The sequence below is a fragment of the Cryptomeria japonica genome, unplaced genomic scaffold (genome assembly GCF_030272615.1).
Source record: "Cryptomeria japonica unplaced genomic scaffold, Sugi_1.0 HiC_scaffold_20, whole genome shotgun sequence".
Taxonomy (NCBI): domain Eukaryota; kingdom Viridiplantae; phylum Streptophyta; class Pinopsida; order Cupressales; family Cupressaceae; genus Cryptomeria; species Cryptomeria japonica.
Genome location: NW_026728842.1, coordinates 1852501 through 1872500, shown reverse-complemented (window position 1 = coordinate 1872500; position 20000 = coordinate 1852501). Strand labels below are relative to the sequence as shown.

The 20000-nt window shown below is 60.9% G+C and overlaps 1 non-coding gene across 1 annotated transcript; it reads right to left on the bottom strand.

Moving 5' to 3' along the window:
- Window positions 1–8856: 8856 nt before the first annotated feature.
- On the bottom strand, window positions 8857–8975 carry LOC131860862 (5S ribosomal RNA). Its single transcript, XR_009359946.1, has one exon. It is a non-coding gene; the product is annotated as a 5S ribosomal RNA (ribosomal RNA).
- Between the last annotated feature and the right edge of the window lie 11025 nt (window positions 8976–20000).

Sequence of the window (20000 nt, the reverse complement as noted above, 5' to 3'; positions counted from 1 at the left end):
TCGCGTGCACCTTCGCCGGGGTGGGCACCTTGGTGTGCAGACCTTGGCTGGGTTGCGCGCCCTGGTGGGCACCATGGTGCGCACCAAGGAGCGCTCCGAAGTGTGCTCCAAGGTGCGGCCTGCACGAAGTCGGAGCCCGGTTTGCCCCGGGTGTGCACCTCGGGTGGGCACCTTGGTGCGCATGCCTTGCCTGGGCTGCGCACCAGGGCGGGCTCAAGATGGCACCCGCGTTCCTTTTTTTTCACTATCTTTCAAAACGGAAATTTTAAAATCTCATTTTTTTTTGCCTTTTTCTGGAAATTAGTGAAGGCAGCGCATCAAAGGTGCGCACCTCGCTGCCCACCACGGTGCGCAACGCCGGTGGGCACCCGGGAGTGCTTCGAAGTGTGCTCCAAGGTGCTGCGTGCACGTTGTCGGAGCCCGGTTTGCCCCGGGTGCGCACCTCGCGTGCACCTTCGTCGGGGTGGGCACCTTGGCTGGGTTTGCCCCGGCTGCGCTCCGAAGCGGGGTTATTGGAGCGCCGCCTCTTTTTTTGTCGGAGCGTTTGGTGGGGTTTCTCGCACTGGCTCTTCCCAGGCCCGGTTGCCACCCTGGCGCGCACGAAGTCGGAAGTAGGGTTAATTGCCCGGGTGCGCACCTTTGCCAGGGTGGGCACCTTGCCTGGGCTGCGCACCAGGGCGGGCTCAAGATGGCACCCGCGTTCCGTTTTTTTCACTATCTTTCAAAACGGAAATTTCAAAATCTCCTTTTTTTTTTGCCTTTTCTGGAAATTAGTGAAGGCAGCGCATCAAAGGTGCGCACCCGGGAGCGCTACGAAGTGTGCTCCAAGGTGCGGCGTGCACGTTGTCGGAGCCCGGTTTGCCTCGGGTGCGCACCTCGCCTGCACCTTGGCCGGGGTGGGCACCTTGGCTGGGTTTGCCCAGGGTGCGCTCCGGAGCGGGGTTACTGGAGCGCCCCCTCTTTTTTTGTCAGAGCGTTTGGTGGGGTTTCTCGCATTGGCTCTTCCCAGGCCCGGTTGTTGGGTGCGCTCCCACCCTGGCGCGCGCGAGGTTGGAAGTTGGGTTAATTGCCCGGGCGCGCACCTTCGCCAGGGTGGGCACCTTGGTGCGCACACCTTGGCTGGGCTGCGCACCAGGGCGGGCTCAAGATGGCACCAGCATTCCCTTTTTTTCACTATCTTTCAAAACGGAAATTTTAAAATCTCGTTTTTTTTTGCCTTTTATGGAAATTAGTGAAGGCATCGCATCAAAGGTGCGCACCTCGCTGCCCACCTTGGTGTGCTCCGAGGTGCCCACCACGGTGCGAACCCGGGAGCGCCCCGATGTGTGCTCCAAGGTGCGGCGTGCACGAAGTCAGACCCCGGTTTGCCCCGGGTGCGCACCTCGCGTGCACCTTGGTGCGCACACCTTGGCTGGGTTGCGCGCCCTGGTGGGCACCATGGTGCGCACCAAGGAGCGCTCCGAAGTGTGCTCCAAGGTGCGCCGTGCACGAAGTCGGAGCCCGGTTTGCCCCGGGTGCGCACCTCGCGTGCACCTTCGCCGCGGTGGGCACCATGGCGTGCACGAAGTCGGAGCCCGGTTTGCCCCGGGTGCGCACCTCGCGTGCACCTTCGCCGGGGTGGGCACCTTGGTGTGCAGACCTTGGCTGGGTTGCGCGCCCTGGTGGGCACCATGGTGCGCACCAAGGAGCGCTCCGAAGTGTGCTCCAAGGTGCGGCCTGCACGAAGTCGGAGCCCGGTTGGCCCCGGGTGTGCACCTCGGGTGGGCACCTTGGTGCGCATGCCTTGCCTGGGCTGCGCACCAGGGCGGGCTCAAGATGGCACCCGCGTTCCTTTTTTTTCACTATCTTTCAAAACGGAAATTTTAAAATCTCATTTTTTTTTGCCTTTTTCTGGAAATTAGTGAAGGCAGCGCATCAAAGGTGCGCACCTCGCTGCCCACCACGGTGCGCAACGCCGGTGGGCACCCGGGAGTGCTTCGAAGTGTGCTCCAAGGTGCTGCGTGCACGTTGTCGGAGCCCGGTTTGCCCCGGGTGCGCACCTCGCGTGCACCTTCGTCGGGGTGGGCACCTTGGCTGGGTTTGCCCCGGCTGCGCTCCGAAGCGGGGTTATTGGAGCGCCGCCTCTTTTTTTGTCGGAGCGTTTGGTTGGGTTTCTCGCATTGGCTCTTCCCAGGCCCGGTTGCCACCCTGGCGCGCACGAAGTCGGAAGTAGGGTTAATTGCCCGGGTGCGCACCTTTGCCAGGGTGGGCACCTTGCCTGGGCTGCGCACCAGGGCGGGCTCAAGATGGCACCCGCGTTCCGTTTTTTTCACTATCTTTCAAAACGGAAATTTCAAAATCTCCTTTTTTTTTTGCCTTTTCTGGAAATTAGTGAAGGCAGCGCATCAAAGGTGCGCACCCGGGAGCGCTACGAAGTGTGCTCCAAGGTGCGGCGTGCACGTTGTCGGAGCCCGGTTTGCCTCGGGTGCGCACCTCGCCTGCACCTTGGCCGGGGTGGGCACCTTGGCTGGGTTTGCCCAGGGTGCGCTCCGGAGCGGGGTTACTGGAGCGCCCCCTCTTTTTTTGTCAGAGCGTTTGGTGGGGTTTCTCGCATTGGCTCTTCCCAGGCCCGGTTGTTGGGTGCGCTCCCACCCTGGCGCGCGCGAGGTTGGAAGTTGGGTTAATTGCCCGGGCGCGCACCTTCGCCAGGGTGGGCACCTTGGTGCGCACACCTTGGCTGGGCTGCGCACCAGGGCGGGCTCAAGATGGCACCAGCATTCCCTTTTTTTCACTATCTTTCAAAACGGAAATTTTAAAATCTCGTTTTTTTTTGCCTTTTATCAAAATTAGTGAAGGCATCGCATCAAAGGTGCGCACCTCGCTGCCCACCTTGGTGTGCTCCGAGGTGCCCACCACGGTGCGAACCCGGGAGCGCCCCGATGTGTGCTCCAAGGTGCGGCGTGCACGAAGTCGGACCCCGGTTTGCCCCGGGTGCGCACCTCGCGTGCACCTTGGTGCGCACACCTTGGCTGGGTTGCGCGCCCTGGTGGGCACCATGGTGCGCACCAAGGAGCGCTCCGAAGTGTGCTCCAAGGTGCGCCGTGCACGAAGTCGGAGCCCGGTTTGCCCCGGGTGCGCACCTCGCGTGCACCTTCGCCGCGGTGGGCACCATGGCGTGCACGAAGTCGGAGCCCGGTTTGCCCCGGGTGCGCACCTCGCGTGCACCTTCGCCGGGGTGGGCACCTTGGTGTGCAGACCTTGGCTGGGTTGCGCGCCCTGGTGGGCACCATGGTGCGCACCAAGGAGCGCTCCGAAGTGTGCTCCAAGGTGCGGCCTGCACGAAGTCGGAGCCCGGTTTGCCACCCTGGCGCGCACGAAGTCGGAAGTAGGGTTAATTGCCCGGGTGCGCACCTTTGCCAGGGTGGGCACCTTGCCTGGGCTGCGCACCAGGGCGGGCTCAAGATGGCACCCGCGTTCCGTTTTTTTCACTATCTTTCAAAACGGAAATTTCAAAATCTCCTTTTTTTTTTGCCTTTTCTGGAAATTAGTGAAGGCAGCGCATCAAAGGTGCGCACCCGGGAGCGCTACGAAGTGTGCTCCAAGGTGCGGCGTGCACGTTGTCGGAGCCCGGTTTGCCCCGGGTGCGCACCTCGCCTGCACCTTGGCCGGGGTGGGCACCTTGGCTGGGTTTGCCCAGGGTGCGCTCCGAAGCGGGGTTACTGGAGCGCCCCCTCTTTTTTTGTCAGAGCGTTTGGTGGGGTTTCTCGCATTGGCTCTTCCCAGGCCCGGTTGTTGGGTGCGCTCCCACCCTGGCGCGCGCGAGGTTGGAAGTTGGGTTAATTGCCCGGGCGCGCACCTTCGCCAGGGTGGGCACCTTGGTGCGCACACCTTGGCTGGGCTGCGCACCAGGGCGGGCTCAAGATGGCACCAGCATTCCCTTTTTTTCACTATCTTTCAAAACGGAAATTTTAAAATCTCGTTTTTTTTTGCCTTTTATGGAAATTAGTGAAGGCATCGCATCAAAGGTGCGCACCTCGCTGCCCACCTTGGTGTGCTCCGAGGTGCCCACCACGGTGCGAACCCGGGAGCGCCCCGATGTGTGCTCCAAGGTGCGGCGTGCACGAAGTCGGACCCCGGTTTGCCCCGGGTGCGCACCTCGCGTGCACCTTGGTGCGCACACCTTGGCTGGGTTGCGCGCCCTGGTGGGCACCATGGTGCGCACCAAGGAGCGCTCCGAAGTGTGCTCCAAGGTGCGCCGTGCACGAAGTCGGAGCCCGGTTTGCCCCGGGTGCGCACCTCGCGTGCACCTTCGCCGCGGTGGGCACCATGGCGTGCACGAAGTCGGAGCCCGGTTTGCCCCGGGTGCGCACCTCGCGTGCACCTTCGCCGGGGTGGGCACCTTGGTGTGCAGACCTTGGCTGGGTTGCGCGCCCTGGTGGGCACCATGGTGCGCACCAAGGAGCGCTCCGAAGTGTGCTCCAAGGTGCGGCCTGCACGAAGTCGGAGCCCGGTTTGCCACCCTGGCGCGCACGAAGTCGGAAGTAGGGTTAATTGCCCGGGTGCGCACCTTTGCCAGGGTGGGCACCTTGCCTGGGCTGCGCACCAGGGCGGGCTCAAGATGGCACCCGCGTTCCATTTTTTTCACTATCTTTCAAAACGGAAATTTCAAAATCTCCTTTTTTTTTTGCCTTTTCTGGAAATTAGTGAAGGCAGCGCATCAAAGGTGCGCACCCGGGAGCGCTACGAAGTGTGCTCCAAGGTGCGGCGTGCACGTTGTCGGAGCCCGGTTTGCCCCGGGTGCGCACCTCGCCTGCACCTTGGCCGGGGTGGGCACCTTGGCTGGGTTTGCCCAGGGTGCGCTCCGAAGCGGGGTTACTGGAGCGCCCCCTCTTTTTTTGTCAGAGCGTTTGGTGGGGTTTCTCGCATTGGCTCTTCCCAGGCCCGGTTGTTGGGTGCGCTCCCACCCTGGCGCGCACGAGGTTGGAAGTTGGGTTAATTGCCCGGGCGCGCACCTTCGCCAGGGTGGGCACCTTGGTGCGCACACCTTGGCTGGGCTGCGCACCAGGGCGGGCTCAAGATGGCACCAGCATTCCCTTTTTTTCACTATCTTTCAAAACGGAAATTTTAAAATCTCATTTTTTTTTGCCTTTTATGGAAATTAGTGAAGGCATCGCATCAAAGGTGCGCACCTCGCTGCCCACCTTGGTGTGCTCCGAGGTGCCCACCACGGTGCGAACCCGGGAGCGCCCCGATGTGTGCTCCAAGGTGCGGCGTGCACGAAGTCGGACCCCGGTTTGCCCCGGGTGCGCACCTCGCGTGCACCTTGGTGCGCACACCTTGGCTGGGTTGCGCGCCCTGGTGGGCACCATGGTGCGCACCAAGGAGCGCTCCGAAGTGTGCTCCAAGGTGCGCCGTGCACGAAGTCGGAGCCCGGTTTGCCCCGGGTGCGCACCTCGCGTGCACCTTCGCCGCGGTGGGCACCATGGCGTGCACGAAGTCGGAGCCCGGTTTGCCCCGGGTGCGCACCTCGCGTGCACCTTCGCCGGGGTGGGCACCTTGGTGTGCAGACCTTGGCTGGGTTGCGCGCCCTGGTGGGCACCATGGTGCGCACCAAGGAGCGCTCCGAAGTGTGCTCCAAGGTGCGGCCTGCACGAAGTCGGAGCCCGGTTTGCCCCGGGTGTGCACCTCGGGTGGGCACCTTGGTGCGCATGCCTTGCCTGGGCTGCGCACCAGGGCGGGCTCAAGATGGCACCCGCGTTCCTTTTTTTTCACTATCTTTCAAAACGGAAATTTTAAAATCTCATTTTTTTTTGCCTTTTTCTGGAAATTAGTGAAGGCAGCGCATCAAAGGTGCGCACCTCGCTGCCCACCACGGTGCGCAACGCCGGTGGGCACCCGGGAGTGCTTCGAAGTGTGCTCCAAGGTGCTGCGTGCACGTTGTCGGAGCCCGGTTTGCCCCGGGTGCGCTCCTCGCGTGCACCTTCGTCGGGGTGGGCACCTTGGCTGGGTTTGCCCCGGCTGCGCTCCGAAGCGGGGTTATTGGAGCGCCGCCTCTTTTTTTGTCGGAGCGTTTGGTGGGGTTTCTCGCATTGGCTCTTCCCAGGCCCGGTTGCCACCCTGGCGCGCACGAAGTCGGAAGTAGGGTTAATTGCCCGGGTGCGCACCTTTGCCAGGGTGGGCACCTTGCCTGGGCTGCGCACCAGGGCGGGCTCAAGATGGCACCCGCGTTCCGTTTTTTTCACTATCTTTCAAAACGGAAATTTCAAAATCTCCTTTTTTTTTTGCCTTTTCTGGAAATTAGTGAAGGCAGCGCATCAAAGGTGCGCACCCGGGAGCGCTACGAAGTGTGCTCCAAGGTGCGGCGTGCACGTTGTCGGAGCCCGGTTTGCCCCGGGTGCGCACCTCGCCTGCACCTTGGCCGGGGTGGGCACCTTGGCTGGGTTTGCCCAGGGTGCGCTCCGAAGCGGGGTTACTGGAGCGCCCCCTCTTTTTTTGTCAGAGCGTTTGGTGGGGTTTCTCGCATTGGCTCTTCCCAGGCCCGGTTGTTGGGTGCGCTCCCACCCTGGCGCGCGCGAGGTTGGAAGTTGGGTTAATTGCCCGGGCGCGCACCTTCGCCAGGGTGGGCACCTTGGTGCGCACACCTTGGCTGGGCTGCGCACCAGGGCGGGCTCAAGATGGCACCAGCATTCCCTTTTTTTCACTATCTTTCAAAACGGAAATTTTAAAATCTCGTTTTTTTTTGCCTTTTATGGAAATTAGTGAAGGCATCGCATCAAAGGTGCGCACCTCGCTGCCCACCTTGGTGTGCTCCGAGGTGCCCACCACGGTGCGAACCCGGGAGCGCCCCGATGTGTGCTCCAAGGTGCGGCGTGCACGAAGTCGGACCCCGGTTTGCCCCGGGTGCGCACCTCGCGTGCACCTTGGTGCGCACACCTTGGCTGGGTTGCGCGCCCTGGTGGGCACCATGGTGCGCACCAAGGAGCGCTCCGAAGTGTGCTCCAAGGTGCGCCGTGCACGAAGTCGGAGCCCGGTTTGCCCCGGGTGCGCACCTCGCGTGCACCTTCGCCGCGGTGGGCACCATGGCGTGCACGAAGTCGGAGCCCGGTTTGCCCCGGGTGCGCACCTCGCGTGCACCTTCGCCGGGGTGGGCACCTTGGTGTGCAGACCTTGGCTGGGTTGCGCGCCCTGGTGGGCACCATGGTGCGCACCAAGGAGCGCTCCGAAGTGTGCTCCAAGGTGCGGCCTGCACGAAGTCGGAGTCCGGTTTGCCCCGGGTGCGCACCATGGCGTGCACGAAGTCGGAGCCCGGTTTGCCCCGGGTGCGCACCTCGCGTGCACCTTCGCCGGGGTGGGCACCTCGGCTGGTTTGCGCGCCCTGGTGCGCACCAAGGAGCGCTCCGAAGTGTGCTCCAAGGTGCGGCGTGCACGAAGTCGGAGCCCGGTTTGCCCCGGGTGCGCACCTCGCGTGCACCTTCGCCGCGGTGGGCACCTTGGCTGGGTTGGGCACCATTGAGCGCTCCGAAGTTTGCTCCAAGGTGCGCACCATGGCCCTCCAAGGTGCGCAGCATGGCGTGCACGAAGTCGGAGCCCGGTTTGCCCCGGGTGCGCACCTCGCGTGCACCTTCGCCAGGGTGGGCACCTCGGTGCGCACACCTTCTCAATGTTTTCTTGCCTTTTCTGGAAATTGGTGAAGGCAGCGCATCAAAGGTGCGCACCTCGGTGTGCTCCGAGGTGCGAACCCGAGAGCGCTTCGAGGTGCGCACGAAGTCAAAAGTCGGGTTAATTGCATTGTTTTCCCCGGGTGCGCTCCGAGGTGCGCAACATCGGTGCGCACCAAGGAGGGCTCCGAAGTGTGCTCCAAGGTGCGCACGATGGCGTGCACCTCTGGTGCGCACGATTCGGAGCTCGGTTTGCCCGGGGTGTGCACACCTTGGCTGGGTTGCGCACCTTTTGTGCGCTCCATGGTGCGTACGAAGTCGGAGCTCGGTTTGCCCCGGGTGCGCACCTTGATGCGCACGCCTTGGCTGGGCTGCGCACCTTGGTGGGCGCCTCCAAGGTGCGCACGAAGTCGAAGCTCGGTTTGCCCCGGGTGCGCACCTTGGTGGGCGCCATGGTGCACTCCGAGGTGCCCAAGATTGGTGCGCACCAAGGAGCGCTCCGAAGTGCGCTCCAAGGTGCGCAGGTGCGCGCGAAGTCGAAAGTTGGGTTAATTGTCCGGTTTGCCTCGGGTGCGCACCTTGCGTGCACCTTCGCCAGGGTGGGCGCCTTGGTGCGCACACCTTGGCTGGGCTGCGCACCCGGGCGCGCACACCTTGGCACCCGCGTTTCCTTCATTTTAAATTTTTTTTTTTTACAATCTCTCAAGTGGGAAATTCTATAATCTCAACTTTTTTTGCCTTTTCAGGAAACTTTTGAATGGAGCGCATCATTGGTGCGCTCCGAAGTGTGCTCCAAGGTGCGCACCTCTGGTGCGCTCCAAAGCTCTCTCCAGCTGCGTGCACCTGCCCCGGGCGCGCACCCGGCCCCGCCCAGCTTCGCTCACCTGTCCCGGGCGTCTGGTGCGGAACCTTAGAGTAAGAAACATCACCGTGCACCTTGGCCAACGTGCGCGACTCGACCGAGCGCGCACTGGCCGAGGTGCACACCGATTTCACCTGGGTGCGCGCGCAGCACCTCGGGCGCACCGGGGTGCGCGCACAACGCCCGGGTTGCACCGTGGCCTGTGTGCTCGGGGCGCCTCGGGTGCGCGCTCGGTGTCGCCCCGGCGCGCGCGGTAGTGCGGGCAACGCACCCCGGCCCGGCCCGGCCCCGACGAGAACGCAAACGGGCAAAAGGTTAATTCAAATAGCATTGCGACGCCCGGCGAAAAACTAAAAAAGGGTGCAACACCGGGACTTCCCGGGAGGTCACCCATCCCAGTACTACTCCGGCCCAAGCGCGCTTAACTGCGGAGTTCTGATGGGATCCGGTGCACTAACGCTGGTATGATCGCACCCGTTATGAGCTTGTCGCAGTGTGTACTTAGCAAACCGCGACCCACGTGCGAATCCACCCCGGCCACCCACCCCCGTCGAGGTGCACACCCTCCCTCGCGAAGTGCGCCCCGTTCGCCAAGTGTGAGCCCTGCCCGGGTGCACGCACCTTGCTAGGGCATCGGGTGTGCACCCGGCCCGGCCTACGTGCGTGCACCTGGACGGGGTGTCGTGTGCGTGCAGTGTCCCGTCTGCAACGCGGTGCCCACACACCACCTCGGGCGCAACGACCTGCGCTCACATGTGGGCCGAGTGCACCTTGGTGCATGTTCGGGGCGCCTCGGGTGCACGCTCGATCTTGCCCCGGTGCACCAAGGCGCTCGGTTTGCCCCGGGTGCGCACTTGGTGCAAGGTGGGCACCCAAAATAGGGATCAAGCACCAAAACACAAGTTTCGGGATGCAAAATGGGACCCAAGGACCACAAATGCGTTCCAAGACCCATGATGGGTCCACGAGAACAAAAATGTGTTCCGAGACTTAATAAACAAATATTGGGTTTTAGGAGAAGAAACATGCTCTGATGCCCAAAACGAGAATCGACCCCGAAAAGGCCACAGGCCAAAAGTGGGATGCGAGACAAAAAAAAATGGGACCCGAGGACCAAAATTGGGTTCCCAGGTCGAAGACAGGGCAACCGGACAAGAAACGACCTCTAAGGCTCGAAATGAGTCCCGACGACTAAAACTTGACAAGAAGCACCCATCAGGCACCCAACTCGACACCCATGGGATGCCGACCCACCCGGGCTTCCACCTAGCACACCTTGGCACCCACCCACCCTCACACCCAACCTCGCACCCAACTTAGCACCTTTGAACCCACATTGGCACTCACCCTGACCCTGGCACCTTGGAACCCACATTGGCACTCACCTTGACCCTGGCACCCACCTTTGCACTCACCTTGGGACCCACCCTGGCTCCCACCTCGGCACCCACCCAGACACCCACCTTGGTTCCTTGGCACCCACCTTGGATCCTTGGCACCCACCCCGACACCCACCTTGGCACGCAACTTGGCTACTTGCCACCCACCTTGGCTCCTTGAAGCCCACCCCGACAACCACCCCGTGACCTACCCTGGCTAGGGTTGGTGCACACCCACCCTGGTGCCCACCTTGGCACCCACCCTATGACCCACCTTGGCACGCACCTTAGTACCCACCCCGTTACCCACCCTAGGACCCACCCCGTGACCCACCTTGGCCAGGGTGGGTGCACCCACCCTGGTGCCCACCTTGGCACCCACCCATCCTAGCACCCAGCCTGTGACCGGGCTTGGAACCCAACCTTGCACCCGTCTTGGCCAGTGTGGGTGCGCACCCATCCTGGCACCCACGTTGTGACACACCCTTTAACCCACGCACCCTAGCACCCACGTTGGCACCCACCTTGGAACCCAACTTGGCACCCACCTCGGCACCCACCTTGACACTTGTGGACCCACCTTGCCACTCACCCTAGCATCGACCCATCCTAGCACCCACCCTGGCACCTTTGCACCCTAGCACTCACCCATCCTAGCACCTAACCTGTGACCCACCTTGACACTCACCCTCGCACCCACCTTGGAACCCAACCTAGCACCCACCCACCCTGACACCAACCCTAGCACCTACCCACCCTTGCACCCACCCTGTGACCCATCTTGGCACCCACCCATCCTACCACTCAACCTATCACCCACCTTCTCACCCACCTTGGCATCCACCTTAGCACCCACCCACACTGGCAGCTTGGCACCCACCTCGGGCAAGGTGGGTGCACACCCACCCTGGCACCCAATTTAGAACCCACCGAGCATGTTACCCACCTTGGCACCCACATTGCAGCCCACCCTAGTACCCACCCTATGACCCACATTGGCATCCACACCCTAGCACCCAGGCACCTCGACACCCGCCTTGACACCCACCCTAGCACTGAACCTGTGACCCACCTTGGAACTCACCCTAGAACCCACCCACCCTGTGAACCACCTTGGCATCCACCTTAGCACCCACCCACCTTGGCACCCACTCTAGCACTCACCCATCCTAACACCCAACTTGTTACCCACCTTGGCACCCGCCCTCGCGTCCACCTTGAAACCCACCCTAGCACCCACCCACGCAGGAGCCCACCTTGGCACCCAACCTAACACCCACGCATCCTGGCACCCAACTTGTGACCCACCTTGGAACCCACCCTAGTACCCACCTTTGAACCCACTATATCACCAACCCACCTTGGCACCCACCCTATGACCCTCTTTGGAATCCACTCTAGCACGCACCCACCCTGGCACCCACCATGGAGCGCACCCTAGCACCCACCCACCTCGGCACGCACCTCAACACCCACCTTGGTGTGCGCACTGCGCCAACCTCTCAAAGACCCTATGTGGTGCGCTCCAAAGTGTACACCTTTGGTGCGCTCCAAGGTGCGCACCTTTGGTGCACACCAAAGTGTGCACCGAGGTGAGCACCAAAGTGCACTCCAGGGTGCACACCAAGGCGCGCACCTTTGGTGCGGTCAATGCAAACGAATTCGGAAGTTGGGGTCGATGTCGTAATCGCTGCTGCAGACTACACGTATGAGAATCGGACAAATAGCTTTATATAGGGGAGGTGTTGCGTTTGATGGGTCGACTCCCCTGGTTGTGTGCACTGCACCAACTTCAAAGACCCTGTCTTGTTTAAGAAGTCAAAAGTTGGGGTGGATGTCCTAATCATTGCTGCAGTCTACGCATGTATGAGAATCAGACAAATAGCTTATATAGGGGAGGTGTTGCATTCGGTGGGTTGACTCCCCTGGTTGTGCGCACTGCGCCAACCTCAAAGACCTTGTTTTCGTTTAGAAGCCGAAAGTTGGGGTCGATGTCCTAATTGCTCTTGCAGGCTACGCATGTATGAGAATCAGACAAATAGCTTATATAGGGGAGGTGTTGGGTTTGATGGGTCGACTCCCCTGGTTGTGCGCATTGCGCCAACCTCAAAGACCCTGCATTGCGGATGAAGTCGAAAGTCAGAGTTTGGTGTGCTACAAGGTGTGGTCGAAGGTGCTCACCTAGGTGTGCACCTTTGGAGCGCAGGAAAAGTGCCCTCCAAAAGTGCGCACCTTTGGAGTGCACAAAAGTGCCCTCCAAAAGTGCGCACCTTTGGAGCGCAGAAAAGTGCCCTCCAAAAAGTGCCCTCCAAAAGTGCGCACCTTTGGAGCGCAGAAAAGTGCCCTCCAAAAAGTGCCCTCCAAAAGTGCGCACCTTTGGAGCGCAGAAAAGTGCCCTCCAAAAAGTGCCCTCCAAAAGTGCGCACCTTTGGAGCGCAGAAAAGTGCCCTCCAAAAAGTGCCCTCCAAAAGTGCGCACCTTTGGAGCGCAGAAAAGTGCCCTCCAAAAAGTGCCCTCCAAAAGTGCGCACCTTTGGAGCGCAGAAAAGTGCCCTCCAAAAAGTGCCCTCCAAAAGTGCGCACCTTTGGAGCGCAGAAAAGTGCCCTCCAAAAAGTGCCCTCCAAAAGTGCGCACTTTTGGTGCGCACCAAAAGTGCGCACTTTTGGTGCGCACCAAGGCGCTGGTTCGGTCGTTGCAGGCGAGTTCGGAAGTTGGGGTCGATGTCCTGAGCGGAGGTGCAAACTACACAGGTGTCGGAATCGGACAAATAGCTTATATAGGGGAGGTGTATGCTTCGATGGGTCGACTCCCCAGGTTGAGCGCACCGCGCCAACCTCAAAGACCCTACGGTATGGATGAAGTCGGAAGTTGGGTCCGATGACCGATTCGATTAGTAGGTATGCTCATGAGGTCGGAATTTGGGTCCGATGACCTGCCATGTGTAGGAAGGCGAATGTTGGCACTGTGCGTTGCAAGGTGCACACCAAGGCGCTGGTGCGGTCTTTTTAGTCGAGTTCGGAAGTTGGGGTCGATGTCCTGATCGGAGGTGCAAGCTACACAGGTGTGGGAATCGGACAAATAGCTTATATAGGGGAGGTGTATGCTTCGTTGGGTCGACTCCCCGGGTTGAGCGCACCGCGCCAACCTCAAAGACCCTACGGTATGGATGAAGTCGGAAGTTGGGTCCGATGACCGATTCGATATGTAGGCATACTCGCGAGGTCGGAATTTGGGTCCGATGACCTGCCATGTTGAGGAAGGCGAATGTTGGCACTGTGCGTTGCAAGGTGCGCACCAAGGCGCTGGTTCGGTCGTTGCAGGCGAGTTCGGAAGTTGGGGTCGATGTCCTGATCGGAGGTGCAAACTACACAGGTGTGGGAATCGGACAAATAGCTTATATAGGGGAGGTGTATGCTTCGTTGGGTCGACTCCCCGGGTTGAGCGCACCGCGCCAACCTCAAAGACCCTACGGTATGGATGAAGTCGGAAGTTGGGTCCGATGACCGATTCGATATGTAGGCATACTCGCGAGGTCGGAATTTGGGTCCGATGACCTGCCATGTGCAGGAAGGCGAATGTTGGGACTGTGCGTCGCAAGGTGCGCACCAAGGCGCTGGTGCCGTCGTTGCAGTCGAGTTCGGAAGTTGGGGTCGATGTCCTGGTCAGAGGTGCAAACTACACAGGTGTGGGAATCGGACAAATAGCTTATATAGGGGAGGTGTATGCTTCGATGGGTCGACTCCCCGGGTTGAGCGCACCGCGCCAACCTCAGAGACCCTACAGTATGGATGAAGTCGGAAGTTGGGTCCGATGACCGATTCGATACGTATGCATATTCGCGAGGTCTGAATTTGTGTCCGATGACCTGCCATGCGCAGGAAGGCGGAATTTGGGTCCGATGACCGAGTTGATGGCGTGCCATGCGCAGAAAGGCGGAATTTGGGTCCGATGACCGAGTTGATGTTGATGGCCCGCCATGCATAGGAAGGCGGAATTTGGGTCCGATGACCGATTTGAAGGCGTGCCATACGCAGAAAGGCGGAGTTTGGGTCCGATGACCGAGTTGATATTGATGGCCCGCCATGCGCAGGAAGGCAGAATTTGGGTCCGATGACCTGACATACGCATGGAGTCCGACTCGGGGGCCGATGTTCGATTCGATGACTTGCATTGTGGGTAAAGTCGGAAGTTGTGGTCTTTGACCCGATTCGATGACCAGACTTCGGCTGCTTGAGAATCGGACAAATAACTTATATAGGGGAGGTAGTGTTCTCGAGCATCCTCCCCCCGTGCCCGTTTATGTCGATTGATGCTGGTGCTCTACTGGTTGGAGAGCTCGGATGCAAAAATCTTGCACCAGGATTTATCGATTGTGATGGACACGGCAAGTCTCCTGATTGCTATGCAGGAGCTCATCGTGAATCTCTATGCGGCCTTGGTATGGACTCGACCTGCGGAATGGTTCGGCAATGGTAGTCGCTCCAACACGTCCTTGCAGTGGCCACAGAGGTGATTCAACTAGAGCTCCAGTCTAGCTTTTGGGTTGCTTGGCGGACTGGTATAGCCGCGATCGAGTTCCGGCCATGAACGTTTTAGATAGCTCTTGGGCTTTCTGGGACGGAAGTCGGAAGTTTGGGCTGTTGTCCGATTTGATGACCATTCTTCGGATGTGTGAGAATCGGACAAATAACTTATATAGGGGACTGTGTTGTCTCACGCAGCCCCCTCCGTGCCCCTCTCTATCTCGACCGATGTTGGTGCTTGAAAGGGTTGGGATCGCTCGGATTTATAAACGTGCACCACCATTTGTCGAGTGTGAGGGACGCGGCAGGTCTCCTAAATGCTATGCGGGCGCTCTCTGAGAATCTCTATCCGGCCTCGACACAAACTAGTCTTGCTGAATGGTTTGGCACTGGTAGTCGATCTAACACGTCGTTGTTGTGGCCGCCTAGGCGATTCGATTCGAGCCCCTGTCTAGCTTTTGGGTTGCTTGGCGGATTTTGCCCTATCCGCAAGTGAGCTCGGTCCCTAAACGTTCGAGAAACCTGATTGCTATGTGCCGACTCTCTTTCTTGCGAGCCTCCATCTAGCTTTTGGGTCTCTACGGAACGGAAGTCGGAATCTGGGACCGTTGTTTGATTCGACGAGGCAGACTACGGTTGTGCGAGAATCGGACAAATAACTTATATAGGGGAGGTGTTGACTGGAGCATTCTCCCCCGTGCCCCTCTAACTCGACCAATGCTGGCGCTCGAACGGTGGTAGCGCTCGGATTTTCATTGAGCGCCAGCATTGGTCGATTTAGAGGGGCATGCGAGATTCCCGAATGCTATGCGAGGGCTCTAACGGAAATGTCTATTGGTTTCGGTATGGATGCAATTGCGAGTGGTTCGGCAAAGGTAGTCGTTCCGATGCGTCCATGTCGTGGCCAAATCGATAATTCGATTTGAGCCCTCGTATAGCATTTGGGTCTCTCGATGTGATTCCGCATTCCAGTCCCTTTGGGCACTGCTTGAGCCGCATCCCAGGGGGTTCCCTTCCCAATAATCTGCCTCGCAACCCGATTGCTATGCGGTGAGGCTCCTCGGCCGCCTCGGAACTATCTGTGTATCAGACGCATCGCGGGATAAGGGGTTGGCAACGGTAGTCGCCCCAAGCGCGTCCGATGCTTGGACCATTCTGAGGCGGCCCTGAAGCCTCTTCCGTCTAGCCGTTGGGTCCTTCTCGCCGCATCCCTCGCCTCGCACCCCGATTGCTATGCGGTGAGGCTCCTCGGCCGCCTTGGAACTATCTGTGTATCGGACGCGTCGCGGGATAAGGGGTTGTCACTGGTAGTCGCCCCAAGCGCGTCCGATGCTTGGACCATTCCGAGGCGGCCCTGAAGCCTCTTCCGTCTAGCCGTTGGGTCCTTCTCGCCGCATCCCTCGCCTCGCACCCCGATTGCTATGCGGTGAGGCTCCTCGGCCGCCTTGGAACTATCTGTGTATCGGACGCGTCGCGGGATAAGGGGTTGTCACTGGTAGTCGCCCCAAGCGCGTCCGATGCTTGGACCATTCCGAGGCGGCCCTGAAGCCTCTTCCGTCTAGCCGTTGGGTCCTTCTCGCCGCATCCCTCGCCTCGCACCCCGATTGCTATGCGGTGAGGCTCCTCGGCCGCCTTGGAACTATCTGTGTATCAGACGCGTCGCGGGATAAGGGGTTGTCACTGGTAGTCGCCCCAAGCGCGTCCGATGCTTGGACCATTCCGAGGCGGCCCTGAAGCCTCTTCCGTCTAGCCGTTGGGTCCTTCTCGCCGCATCCCTCGCCTCGCACCCCGATTGCTATGCGGTGAGGCTCCTCGGCCGCCTTGGAACTATCTGTGTATCGGACGCGTCGCGGGATAAGGGGTTGTCACTGGTAGTCGCCCCAAGCGCGTCCGATGCTTGGACCATTCCGAGGCGGCCCTGAAGCCTCTTCCGTCTAGCCGTTGGGTCCTTCTCGCCGCATCCCTCGCCTCGCACCCCGATTGCTATGCGGTGAGGCTCCTCGGCCGCCTTGGAACTATCTGTGTATCGGACGCGTCGCGGGATAAGGGGTTGTCACTGGTAGTCGCCCCAAGCGCGTCCGATGCTTGGACCATTCCGAGGCGGACCTGAAGCCTCTTCCCTCTAGCCGTTGGGGCTTTCTCGCCGCATCCCTCGCCTCGCACCCCGATTGCTATGCTGTGAGGCTCCTCGGCCGCCTCGGAACTATCTGTGTATCGGACGCATCGCGGGATAAGGGGTTGGCAGTGGTAGTCGCCCCAAGCGCGTCCGATGCTTGGACCATTCCGAGGCGGCCCTGAAGCCTCTTTCGTCAGCCGTTGGGGCCATCTCGCCGCATCCCCCACCTCGCACCACGATTGCTATGCTGTGAGGCTCCTCGGCCGCCTCGGAACTATCTGTGTATCGGACGCATCACGGGATAAGGGGTTGGCAGTGGTAGTCGCCCCAAGCGCGTCCGATGCTTGGACTATTCCGAGGCGGCCCTGCAGCCTCTTCCGTGTAGCCTTTGGGGCCATCTCGCCGCATCCCTCGCCTCGCACCCCGATTGCTATGCGGTGAGGCTCATCGGCCGCCTGGGAACTATCTTCGTATCGGACGCATCGCGGGATAAGGGGTTGTCACTGGTAGTCGCCCCAAGCGCGTCCGATGCTTGGACTATTCCGAGGCGGCCCTGCAGCCTCTTCCGTCTAGCCGTTGGGGCCATCTCGCCGCATCCCCCACCTCCTCGGCTGCCTCGGAACTATCTGTGTATCGGACGCATCGCGGGATAAGGGGTTGGCAGTGGTAGTCGCCCCAAGCGCGTCCGATGCTTGGACTATTCCGAGGCGGCCCTGCAGCCTCTTCCGTCTAGCCTTTGGGGCCATCTCGCCGCATCCCTCACCTCGCACCCCGATTGCTATGCAGTGAGGCTCCTCGGCCGCCTGGGAACTATCTTCGTATCGGACGCATCGCGGGATAAGGGGTTGTCACTGGTAGTCGCCCCAAGGACGTCCGATGCTTGGACTATTCCGAGGCGGCCCTGCAGCCTCTTCCGTCTAGCCGTTGGGGCCATCTCGCCGCATCCCCCACCTCCTCGGCTGCCTCGGAACTATCTTCGTATCGGACGCATCGCGGGATAAGGGGTTGGCAGTGGTAGTCACCCCAAGCGCGTCCGATGCTTGGACTATTCCGAGGCGGCCCTGCAGCCTCTTCCGTCTAGCCTTTGGGGCCATCTCGCCGCATCCCTCGCCTCGCACCCCGATTGCTATGCGGTGAGGCTCCTCGGCCGCCTGGGAACTATCTTCGTATCGGACGCATCGCGGGATAAGGGGTTGTCACTGGTAGTCGCCCCAAGCGCGTCCGATGCTTGGACTATTCCGAGGCGGCCCTGCAGCCTCTTTCGTCTAACCGTTGGGGCCATCTCGCCGCATCCCCCACCTCGCACCCCGATTGCTATGCGGTGAGGCTCCTCGGCCGCCTTGGAACTATCTTCGTATCGGACGCATCGCGGGATAAGGGGTTGTCACTGGTAGTCGCCCCAAGCTGCGTCCGATGCTTGGACTATTCCGAGGCGGCCCTGTGGCCTCTTCCGTCTAGCCGTTGGGGCCATCTCGCCGCATCCCCCACCTCGCACCCCGATTGCTATGCGGTGAGGCTCCTCGGCCGCCTTGGAACTATCTTCGTATCGGACGCATCGCGAGATAAGGGGTTGTCACTGGTAGTCCCCCCAAGCACGTCCGATGCTTGGACTATTCCGAGGCGGCCCTGCAGCCTCTTCCGTCTAGCCGTTGGGGCCATCTCGCCGCATCCCCCACCTCGCACCCCGATTGCTATGCGGTGAGGCTCCTCGGCCGCCTTGGAACTATCTTCGTATCGGACGCATCGCGGGATAAGGGGTTGTCACTGGTAGTCGCCCCAAGCGCGTCCGATGCTTGGACTATTCCGAGGCGGCCCTGCAGCCTCTTCCGTCTAGCCGTTGGGGCCATCTCGCCGCATCCCCCACCTCGCACCCCGATTGCTATGCGGTGAGGCTCCTCGGCCGCCTTGGAACTATCTTCGTATCGGACGCATCGCGGGATAAGGGGTTGTCACTGGTAGTCGCCCCAAGCGCGTCCGATGCTTGGACTATTCCAAGGCGGCCCTGTGGCCTCCTCCGTCTAGCCGTTGGGGCCATCTCGCCGCATCCCCCCCCTTGCACCCGGATTGCTATGCGGTGAGGCTCCGATGCTTGGACTATTTCGAGGCGGCCCTGTGGCCTCTTTCGTCTAGCCGTTGGGGCCATCTCGCCGCATCCCCCCCCTTGCACCCGGATTGCTATGCGGTGAGGCTCCTGGGCCACCTTGGAACTATCTTCGTATCGGACGCATCGCGGGATAAGGGGTTGTCACTGGTAGTCGCCCCAAGCGCGTCCGATGCTTGGACTATTCCGAGGCGGCCCTGCAGCCTCTTTCGTCTAGCCGTTTGGGCCATCTCGCCGCATCCCCCACCTCGCACCCCGATTGCTATGCGGTGAGGCTCCTCGACCGCCTTGGAACTATCTTCGTATCGGACGCATCGCAGGATAAGGGGTTGTCACTGGTAGTCGCCCCAAGCGCGTCCGATGCTTGGACTATTCCGAGGCGGCCCTGCAGCCTCTTCCGTCTAGCCGTTGGGGCCATCTCGCCGCATCCCCCACCTCGCACCCCGATTGCTATGCGGTGATGCTCCTCGGCCGCTTTGGAACCATCTTCGAATCGGACGCATCGCGGGATAAGGGGTTGTCACTGGTAGTCGCCCCAAGCGCGTCCGATGCTTGGACCATTCCGAGGCGGCCCTGAAGCCTCTTCCGTCTAGCCGTTGGGGCCATCCGTCGCCTCGCACCCCCGATTGCTATGCGGTGAGGCTCCTCGGCCGCCTTGGAACCGTCTTCGTATCGGACGCATCGCGGGATAAGGGGTTGTCACTGGTAGTCGCCCCAAGCGCGTCCGATGCTCGGACCATTCCGAGGCGGCCCTGAAGCCTCTTCCGTCTAGCCATTGGGGCCATCTCGCCGCATCCGTCGCCTCGCACCCCCGATTGCTATGCGGTGAGGCTCCTCGGCCGCCTTGCAACCTTCTGTGTATCGGACGCATCGCGGGATAAGGGGTTGGCACTGGTAGTCGCCCCAAGCGCGTCCGATGCTTGGACCATACCGAGGTGGCCCTGAAGCCTCTTCCGTGTAGCCGTTGGGGCCTTCCCGCCCCATCCCTCGCCTCGCACCCCGATTGATATGCGGTGAGGCTCCTCGGCCGCGTTGGAACTATCTGTGTATCGGACGCATCGCGGGATAAGGGGTTGGCACTGGTAGTCGTCCCAATCGCGTCCGATGCTTGGACCATTCCGAGGCGGCCCTGCAGCCTCTTCCTAGTCGTCGGGGCCTTCCCGGCGCATCCTTCGCCTCGCATCCCGATTCCTATGCGGTGAGTCTTCTCGGCCGCCGCGGAACTATACCTGTTATCGCTACTGCATCCTTCGGCTGGTAACCTCCTCTGCCGCCTTGGAACGTTCTCTTTGTCGGACGCGTCGCGGGATAAGGGGTTGGCACTGGTAGTCGCCCCAAGCGCGCCTGATGCATAGACCGCTCCGAGTCGACCTTGCTTTCAG